Source organism: Capsicum annuum, chromosome 12, assembly GCF_002878395.1.
Source record: "Capsicum annuum cultivar UCD-10X-F1 chromosome 12, UCD10Xv1.1, whole genome shotgun sequence".
In the NCBI taxonomy this organism is placed as follows: Eukaryota; Viridiplantae; Streptophyta; class Magnoliopsida; order Solanales; family Solanaceae; genus Capsicum; species Capsicum annuum.
In genome coordinates this window covers 68,867,595-68,879,280 of record NC_061122.1, presented here as the reverse complement: position 1 = coordinate 68,879,280, position 11,686 = coordinate 68,867,595, and the positions used below count along the sequence as shown (strand labels likewise).

Here is an 11,686-nt window from a genome sequence, read left to right as displayed (position 1 = left end):
TAATGAGAAATTGAATTCTACTCCATGTTGGGTAATAAATTCTATGTAGGTTAAATTATTATAGATATAGGTTCATGCAAACCTATGAATAAACCCTTAAATGATGAAATTGGAATTGAACAATGATGTTAGATTATTGTACAATGATGTTTACATGTACCATGCCTACAATATGTTTGATTAAATGCCTAGATGAAGGAAACTGACCAAGCATAACTTACTTGAACATATAACTAACATCATAATCCATAATACATTTATAGAAACATTTCATTAAAACATGTGATAGGCATAACTTGTACATACATGGGGATTTCATGGTATCATGCTAGTTAGGCACTTTTCCTTCATCTAGGCATTTAATCAAACATATTGTAGGCATGGTACATGTAAACATCATTGTACAATAATCTAACATCATTGTTCAATTCCAATTTCATCATTTAAGGGTTTATTCATAGGTTTGCATGAACCTATATCTATAATAATTTAACCTACATAGAATTTATTACCCAACATGGAGTAGAATTCAATTTCTCATTATCCACATGAACAAGAGTAGCCCAATCATGAAATTCATAAGAAAATCCATAAACTTAAATTTAGAAAATTGATTCTTGGGCTTCATGGACGAAAGGAGTCAATGAATGAACACTATACATACTTTAGTTCATAAATACACGAAGATTGACGGAGGAAATTCTTGATTCTGAATCTTTTATGAAAAACCCTAGGTTGTTCTTAAGAGGTTTTTGAGAGAAGAGAATGTATTTTGGATGAAAAGTGGCTGAATCACGTGTTAAAGGGATTAAATAAAGGTCAAAAATTGAACTTTTTAACCCTGGACACGTCTTGTAATTTCAGTAAAAATTTCCCGAATTGAACCCCTGGCACGATGCGGCGCTATCGCATTGTGTCACTGGAATTTGACAATTGTGAAACTGAGGGATGGCGAGACTCAGAGTCATCATGTTGCCCCTTCTTTTATGACCTAAAACTTTGGTGCGACGTGGAGAAAATCATGCCGAGACACTGGAAAAAGGACAATTTCCATTTTATCTTGTGGCGTGGCGCGCCACTACCAATATGGCGTTGTTTTACGATGGGAACTTAAAATAGTCATAATTTTTTACCCAGTTATCGGATTTAGGAAAATTTTGTATCGATGGAAAACTTATTTAATTTTCCACATGACAAAAAGTAAAAATCTTAAAAATACCATGTGTACAAATGTGGATTCATATTTCAAAGAAAGATCCTAACATTTTTGAGATGATTACAAGCTAGGAAAAGGTATAGGGTATTACAATTTCTCCCCCTTGAGAACATTCATCCTCAAATGAAACTAAGAGTGAGAGGAAGAACATAAACTAACATACATACTGAACATGAATAACTGAAACATGATCTCATGACTGACATGACTAATAACTGAATATATCATACTAAACATGCATACCTGATGCATGTGTAACTGATTCATGAATGCATGACTGAGTGTTCTGAGGAGCTAAGATTTTTCACAATAAGAATGCATGTCTGATTCATAATTATATAACTTAGCTGATACATGTATGCATTACTGAATATGCAATGGTACTTGATACCAGGTTTGTGATAAATACTGAACATGAAACTGGTACTTAATCTTCTGCTCCTCTATTTGTTGAGCATGAGTCATGAGCCTGGCTAAAGTCATGTCACTATTCAACATGGCAGATCTGCACTTATTAACCACGCTATCATTCACCCATGAAATGAACTTACTCATCTTGGCCCTACTATCTGCAACCATATGAGGGGCATATCTGGCTAATTGAGTAAACTTAAGAGAATACTCTTTCACCATCATATTGACCTGCCCGATGTTGATGAATTCTAACACCTTAGCTTCTCTAAGATCTAGGGGAAAAAATCTATCAAGGAAATCAGAAGAAAATTCCTCCCACTCAACAGGCCCTGCATCATTTGGCCTTTCTGACTTCTACTATTTAAACCAAGTGTGAGCAATATCCTGCAACTAATATACAGCTAGCTCAACACTCTCACTAGAAGTAACCCCATTATGTCTGTAACCTTTTTCACCTGATCTAGGAATTCCTAAGGGTCCTCATCTGACTTAGACCTGAGTAAGGATAAAGGATTCGTTCGGGTGAAATCTCGAATCCTGGCTACAGCTGAATTGGCCATTGGATTATCTGGAACAATAGTTGATCGTTCATTCTGATCATCAACTAAGTTAGCAAGAGTAGTGAATGCAGATCAAAACTCTGCATGAGACACATGTTTGCCCAAAGGTTCTTTGGGCTGAGGGGCGACTTATTCCTATTTCTTCTTTTAAGAGGTATGTTCTGTAGAAGAAAGAGAGAAATGGATTAGACTGAGAGATTGAGTTGAGATTATGCTCACTGGCATGACATGAATACTGAAAGAGGGGAAACTATTCCTAAAACATCTTATAGCCTCCTGTACATAAATATGGCGTGCAACACACCTATGCACAAGACTCTACTAGATGCGGTTTTTAGACTTCCTAGGACTCTATTGAAAACCTTAGGCTCTGATACTAAGTTTGTAATGCCTCAGATCTGGTACTCAGAATGCTACATGGTTCTCATAACCCCGAAAGACCACAAGCTAACCTATGACTGATATCTGTACTTGTATACTGCATGAAATACATTATAATGCGGAAATATGAACTGAAAGGCCATAAGGTTCTAAACTGAGACATAGTATTTGATAAAAATGTAAAATCAAGGAGGGGTATGTCATACCCAAAATAACTAAAATAAACTATCTGACATACTGTAGTCTGAAAAACCTCTAAAATATGACTGTATGAATAAGGAGTTAATGGGACATGTCCCTAACTAACTCTAACTAATAAACTAATTATTGAGATAGTAAAATGATGATCATGTCCTCAAAATATGAGGACTCACTGCTAACTCTGACAGCTGAGACTAGAATCTACTGATGATCTGGAGTTCATGTCTCTGAACCTATGGTATAAGACACCATAACACAAATGCGTCAGTACTTTGAATGTACTGGTATGTATGTGAGGTAGGCTGAATGCATGAGGTTCATATGCATGAACAATAATAATAGTAAACTGACTATCATGAGCGTGAGAATACATGGATTAGACATAATAACTGACACTAATACTGTGATAATATGACTACTAAATCTAAATATTGATAACATGACATAATGATAACTGATATAACTGATAACATGAGTGACTGTATCTGAAAGTCTTGAATCTAATGGAACTAACTGAGTCCCATACTGTATCTGAGTTGACTATATCTGACAGTCCTAAATTTAATGAAACTAGCTGAGTCTCGTACTGTATCTGAGCTGATTGAATCTGATAGTCCTAAAATCTGAAAAACTATCTGAGTTCTATTACTGAGATTGATTGACTATGTCTGACAGTCCTGATTCTGTAACATAAAACTATGGGAAGTAGGTATCTAACCGATATGCCCCTAATATGCCATTATGACTGAGTTGGGGTCAAATCTATAACCCCAATTAAAAGGGTGGCAATACCGCACCACTGATAAAAATAAGCTGTAGGTGACCCTCATCTGATAGTGTCCCAAAAATAGAATAGTGGGGTCCTTATCTGACAGTGCTTATCCATCTCATCAACCCTCATTAGACAGTGTTGATGTCTCAACCTATGCTGGCTACATAGTTCTGGAACACAAGGATGACTTCTAAGAATCACACCCTCATTTGATAGTGTGTGTTCCCATTCTTGGGTTCGCTCGGTGCTAATTCCTACTCCCATCTGAAGAGACTCTGAACATGATTTACTAAACTGAACATGGGCTGAGTTATCAAATTTCGTTGACTAAAGGAATACTACTAATATCTGACAACTGATTGAGTTCATAAGATCATAGAGATTTCCTGAGTCATAAGACTGTCTGAAGTCTAAGAATTCATAGCTTGACTGAGAGTATCGTGGAAACATGACATGGCTTTAGGCACACAACTAATGTTTCGGGTATGAGTGCCCCCAGGACTCGATGAAAGAAAATTGACCAAGCATAACTTACTTGAACATATAACTAACATCATAATCCATAATACATTTATAGAAGCATTTTATTAAAACACGTGATAGACATAACTTGTACATACATAGGGATTTCATGGTATCATGCTAGTTAGGCACTTTTCATTCATCTAGGCATTTAATCAAACATATTGTAGGCATGGTACATGTAAACATCATTGTACAATAATTAAACATCATGGTTTAATTCTAATTTCATTATTCAAGGGTTTAGTCATTGGTTTGCATGAACCTATATCTATAATATTTTAACCCACATAGAATTTATCACCCAACATGGAGTAGAATTCAATTTCTTATTATCCACATGAACAAGAGCAGCCCAATCATGAAATTCATAAGAAAATCCATAAACTTAAATTTAGAAAAGGGATTATTGGGTTTCATGGATGAAAGGAGTCCATGAATGAACACTGTGCATACCTTAGTTCGTAAATACACAAAGATTGACAGAGGAAATTCTTGATTCTGAATCTTCTATGAAAAGCCCTAGGTTGTTCTTGAGAGGTTTTTGAGAGAAGGGAGTGTATTTTGGGTGAAAAGTGGCTGAAACATGTGTTAAAGGGATTAAATAGGGGTGGAAAATTGACCCTTTTAACCCTGGACAAGTCTTGTATTTTCAATAAAAATTTCTCGAATTGGACCCCTGGCGCGATGCGGCGCTATCGCGTCATGTCGCTGGAATTTGACAATTATGAAACTGAGGGATGGCGCGATGCGGAGCCATCGCGTTGCCCCTTCTTTTGCAACCTAGAAATTTGGAGCGACGTGGAGAAAATCACGTTGAGACACTAGAAAAAGGACAATTACCATTTTATCTTGTGGTGCGGCACGCCACTGACCAATATGGTACTGTTTTATGATGAAAACTTGAAATAGTCATAACTTCTTACCCGGTTATCGGATTTAGGAGAATTTTATATCGATGGAAAGCTTATTGAATTTTCCACATGAAAAAAAGTAAAAATATTAAAAATACCACATGTACAAAAGTGGATTCATCTTTCAAAGAAATCTCCTAACATTTTTTAGATGATTTCAATCTAGGAAAAGGTACGGGATATTGTAATATCTCCCCCTTGAGAACATTCATCCTCGAATGAAATTAAGAGTGAGAGAAAGAACATAAACTGACATACGTACCAAACATGAATAACTGAAACATGATCTCATGACTGACATGATTGATAACTGAATATATCATATTGAACATACATATCTGATGCATGTGTAACTGATTCATGAATGCTTAACTGAGTGTTCTGAGGAATTAAGTTTCTTACTATGATAATGCATGTCTGATTCATAATTATATAACTGAATTGATACATGAATGCATGACTAAATATGCAATGGTACTTGATACCAAGTTTGTGATAACTTCTTACTCGGTTATCCGATTTAGGCGAATTTTGTATTGATGGAAAGCTTATTGAATTTTTCATATGAAAAAAAGTAAAAATCTTAAAAATATCATGTGTACAAAAGTGGATTCATCTTTGAAAGAAAGCTCCTAACATTTTTAGATGATTTTAAGCTAGGAAAAGGTATAGGGTATTACAATATCTCCCCCTTGAGAACATTATCATCGAATGTAATTGAGAGTGAGAGGAAGAACATAAACTGACATACATACTTAACATAAATAACTGAAACATGATCTCATGACTGACATGACTGATAACTGAATATATCATACTGAACATGCATATTTGATGCATGTGTAACTGAGGTTGTACATGAGGAAAAAAGCCTTGATTAGTAAATTAAGCGTCCGTCTCCCTGGTTCAAAGGACTTGTATTTCTAAACTCAATACTCACAGTCATTTCGGATACTGTGTATGGCTTGCCTGTGGAAGCAACACTGGTCGTACTTGCGTAATCCTACTTACACTGCGGTCAGATTCATATTCACAATGTTCATAGAACTAGTCTTTGGGACAATATTCTAGGATCTCGGTACCAAAGTGTAAGTATAGAAACATGAAAGCTTATAATGTTTAAACTTTGGGTAGTCATCAATCATTTGATTTAGTATTCAATACACTGGGCTATTTTCCTCTCGACTATGAAGCTTATCCCTATTATCTCATTAGCCAACCTTTCATACTTAAAATGATTTTTGTTTGTTATAGGAGCAAGAGCCAAGATCTTTTCAACGTTATGGGATCAATGTATGCTATTGTTATCTTCTTTGGTGTACAAAATACATCATCAGTGCAACCAGTTGTAGACGTTGAGCTTACAGTGTTTTACAGAGAAAGAGCTGCCAGAATGTACTCCGTCATACCCTATGCCTTTGGACAGGTGAATATATAAGTTTGATTTCTGGTCGCGATAGTTAATATATGAAAACTTTCCTATATTATATTACAGGTCTTCATTGAAATTCCTTACGTATTCGTACAAGCAGTAAGTTATGGTATCATCATCTATGCTATGATTGGATTCGAATGGGCACTCTGAATCTTGTACAACTAGTTTCCTAGAATGTTCAAAAATAGGTTAGTGATTTTTTTAGTTCTGTGTTTCTGAGCTACGTATAATGTATTATTTATATTCTTCAAGCTCATCAGATATCTCCCAGTCTTAAGCTTGATATCTCCCAGTCTTAAGCTTCATTATCTTTCATTCTTTATCCAAATGAGTTCTTTAATGTGTATATGTTTTAACTCTTTCCTGTTTTGTTAACTTACTGTAGTAACTCTTGATTACTTATGAGTGCTTAACTATCTGCAATTTAACTGTGCATTTGTCTTCTCATGGGCTCTCTGAATCATGCTATTTTACTTATTACAATATATCTCTACACCTTTATTTTGCACAGGTACTTATCTATTAATTGTCACTAACTGTAGATCAAGCATGAGATTTAGATATTGTAGGTCAATGAAATTTAGTAGAAATTAATGTGAACAAAGTTTATCAAGTCTGAATGCAGTTTCCCATTCATCATGAATATGAGGAATTTGCAGATCATAGGGAATTGAAATGCTTGTTCTGTTGTAAGTGTTTTATAATATTGATCAACTAGATAGTTGGTTTTGAACATTGTGTATCGAATATTATTGTTTCATCTGAAATGGCTTGAAAGTCAGAATGACGTCTCACATAGAAGTGATTTTTATTTTTTCTTCCATGGAGCAGAGGAAGCTACATTGACGGAGCTCCTAAATTTTATGTATAGCAATACATTGACTACAAATACAGCCCCTGCATAGCTGGACGTGCTCATGGGTACTGCCAAGTTTGAGGTTGCTTTTTGCATGAGGTATTGTAGCAGGCTATTGTGTAATTTTCCTATGACTCCGGAGTCGGCGTTGCTGTATTTGGAGCTTCCTTCTAGTATCCTGATGGCTGATGCAGTTCAGCCATTGGCAGATGCAGCAAAATAATTTCTAGCTGCAAGATACAAAGATATTACCAAGTTAGTTCCATTTGTACCTACCCTTTTTCATTTTTTCCTGTGTTATTTAGTTTGTTATCCAAATAGCTGTAGCCTATACCACAACATGATAATTAAGTCCATAAAGCCATTATTTAGTATGCCTATTTTTTTCTGTCTTTTGAGGAATATTTCTGCTACCAAATTTTATTTTGGCCAATTTCAACAGATGATTCGAAGTCCTGTTCCAATATTAATTTTCCGATAGGCCAAGATGGAACCTTTTCTATAACATTTGAGTAACTATTGGGAGCTTTGTGAATATTATAAACCTAAAAGTTGTAGCATTAGATTCTGGCGTAGCAATTATATAGAAGAAATATGACAAAGACCCAAACTATAGATTTATACCTATGCATAAAATGTTTATGTAAGTTTCAACATCAGAAAGTTGTCAATAAGCTTAATTACATAATGATTTTAATGCATAATATCAGGTGAAAGTAATAAAAATTAATTTCAATTTGATTAGTCATATGTCATGAACTTTATAACATGTTGTTTTTTTATCTTGTATGAAGGATTGATATGGATTACATTACTAAAATTTCTTCTATTGAAGCATCTGGTACTTTTTATTCAGCTCATTCATCTCGACAGGTTCCAAGAGGAGGTCATAAAGTTGCTTCTTGCTGGTATTGAGGCAATTTTATCCAGTGATGATCTCCAGGTGGCATCAGAAGATGCAGTATATGACTTTTTCTTGAAGTGGACAAGGGCTCATTATCCCCTAATAGATGAATGCTGAGAAATTCTTAGTTCAAGACTTGGTCGTTGCATTCGTTTTTATTTTATGATCTGCCAAAAGCTTCAGAAGGTTCTCACATGTAATTACTTTGAACATGAGTTAGCATCCAAGCTTGTGGTTGAGGCCCTCTTTTATAAAGATGAGGTCCCACACTGCCAACAAACTCAAGCTGTAGAATAATCAACTTCGATGAGTCATCATTTTGTGGATCATGCTTACAAGTATCGGCCTGTTAAAGTGGTTTAGTTTAAACTTCCATGACAACAATGTATAGTCTACTTAGATCTTAAGCGGGATGAATGTGATAATCTGTTTCCATCTGGAAGAGTATATTCTTGAGCTTTTAATTTGGGTGGACAATGGTTTTTCCTGTCCGCATATTGCAACATGGATCAACAAAGCTCTTTCCATTGTTTTGGTCTCTTTCTTAGAATTTAGGAAAAGATTTTAGTTTTATTTATAGTTGATTATGAATTTACTACGAGGACAAAACCAGCAGAGGAGTACATCAACAAATACAAGGGAAACTACACTTTTACTGGGGGTAAGGCAGTTGGCTATCGCAATCTATTCGCCATAGTAACTTTTGATTACTTATGAGTATTGCACTATCTTGAATTTAACTGTGCAGTTGTCTTCTCTTGGGCACTCTGAATGTAGTTGAAAGTCTGTCGAAAACAACCTCTCTACCTTGTAGGAATAAGGTCTTTATACACATTATCCTCCCCATACCCCACTTGAGAGATTACATTGGGTATGTTGTTGGAATTTCAGTAATCATAGATAGGACTTAATGAAGTATTGAAAAAGTGATTGTATACCTGCAAAGTCTTTCCTAATAACTCAGAAGGCTTATGATGATAGTGTGCTATAGCCTTTATTTTATATGTTGTTGCATATTTACTATGTACTTGTGTACTTTTCGATTTTCTTTTATCAAAATATAATTAATTTTTTTTGTACGATGACAACGCATAAATCAAGTAGCAATTCAAGTGCCACTGGGAGAAGAGCAATTTTTTTGAATTATTAGTAGGATTAGAATATTATGACCTTGTATATATTTGTTACAAGTAAAGAGATGTGTAGAAGTAACTAGTTTTTTGAAAGTAGAAAATATCTAGTGCATCAATCATATGTATTGACCTTTGAAAATTTATAAAAAATTTAATTTCAATATTTGTATTAAATTATTAAAAGAACTGTGTATTCCGTATGTAGCAGGTACTTAGAAATTGTTGCTAAAGGTGTACAAATAATATGATTTATTGCAATAAAAATTGTTGTTTCTAGAAAGTTTTCTAACAGACTACTAGCTTAGTTTTTGCAACAACTAATATTGTTGGTAAAAAAGTTAATTTGTAGCAACATTAAATTTTGTTGCAAAAACTTTTATAAGCCACAACTATATGAATGTAAGCAACAATATTTTTGGTTGCGTTAAGTCATTTTTGGCAATAATATATTTTGTTGTTGCAAAAACTTTTTGCATCGGCGTTTATTGCAACGACATGCAACAAATTTTTTATTGTTGTCAAAATTACTTTTGGAAACAATATTTGATATATGGAAAAAAAATTTGTTGGGAAATGCCTTCTTTGTTGTAGTGCCACTATGCTTTATATCTCCTCTTTGTCTCTAGAGTAGTATTGATAAGGTATATAATGTAGTCCACCATTTTTTCTGATATATAGGCTTAGCATTAATCTATTTCACTTCCCATGTCTGATAAATTATTTGACTTATTTCTACTCCTCACCGTGGTCATGTTATTCAACATAATACAGAGCACTTTATTGGTCAAGTTATCAAACCAAAAACTAGAATCTACAAATTTAATCTGCCACTAAATATCGTGTTCCACTTCTTCTCAGAGTTGAATCATTTTTCTCTATACATGTGATACCTCTGATCCATATGATATGACTAGATGGTTCTTCTTACAGTACTTATTTCACATGAAATTGCCCCAAAATGAACAAGAATAAGTCATGAAGTTCCACCAAAGTTTTGTAAATAGGGCATCTACAATAGTATGTAGAGATCTGAAACCAACTCCTAGTTCATCCTTAGGTATACATAATTCCTCCCAAGCAAGACCATGATTACCTTTTATTCCATAAGTTTTGCCCTAAAAAAGTTTGCCATGATTTTGTGCATTTGGTCTAGGACTCCTTTAGGTTGGTACATAGCTGAAATAAGATATATAGGTAGATATTATAGGATATTTTTCATCAAAATATACCTACCCCCATATGATAATAGTCCATTATGCCATGTCATTACTCTTCTGCTCACCTTCTGCACAAGTCTTCAAAAATAACATTTCTTCTTCCTCTCATAAAAAATAGGACATCCCAGTTATGTGAATGGAAAGGACCTTAGCTATGCCTGTAATCCTTCTGATTCTGTTTCTCACTGCTACTGTGACCTTCTTATGAATGTATAGAAAACCTTTAGATGAATTAACAAATTGACCTGAGACCTTTTCATAACTAACCAAAACATTCATCATATTTTTAATTGAACCCTTCTGGCCAGAGCTAAATAGAATAGTATCGCCTATATATGACAAATATTTTCTTCTTTCACTCTATTTTGTCATACCAAATCCTATATAACTTTGGTCTTCAAGCAATTTTTTCAAACTCCTGGACAACACCTCAGCAACAATAATGAATAGGGTAAGGGACAAAGAGTTCCCCTACTTCAGACCCCTAGATGAGGAGAAGTATCCATATGATTTACCATTGACCAAAATTGAATACCAATTATTTGGTAACAACCTCCATACCATATCAATAATTCTTTTAGTAAACTAAATTTCTTCATTACATTGGTTAGAAAGATCGATGACACTTTGTCATAAGTCTTTATCATGTGTAGCTTGAGAACAACATTATGGAATTTGTTCCTCTTTTGTATTTCCCTAATTATCTCTTGGGCCAATAATACATTATCAGCAATGCTTCTTATCTTCATGAATCCAATCTAATTTAGAGATATAATATTGGGTAAGATACCCACAAACCTTCTATGTATGACTTTAGATATAACCTTGTTGATTTATGTGCTTAGGCTTACCAGTCTTAAATGAGTAGATTTACTGACCTTCTCTTTTGTAGGATAAGCACCAAATTGGTATGAGTTACATATTTTGGTAATTCATATCCACAAAAATGGCAATAATAATTCTAACCATGTCTTTCTTAATAATTTCCCAGCAACTCTGGAAAAACTTTTTTGAAAATCCATTTGGACCACATGTTGTAACACCCCGAGATTGTACCCTAGGTGTCACACTGTGCTTACAACCCCGAAGGACCACAAGATAATCCATGACTAGTACCTATTGTGAGCACTAGATATAATACCGGGATTTATATGTGGAAGA

The 11,686-nt window shown here is 34.5% G+C and overlaps 1 pseudogene; it reads left to right on the top strand.

Annotated features, from left to right (window-relative positions):
* Window positions 1–8,892, top strand: part of LOC107849213 — a 21,992-nt pseudogene extending 13,100 nt beyond the window's left edge.
* The last annotated feature ends 2,794 nt before the right edge of the window (window positions 8,893–11,686 follow it).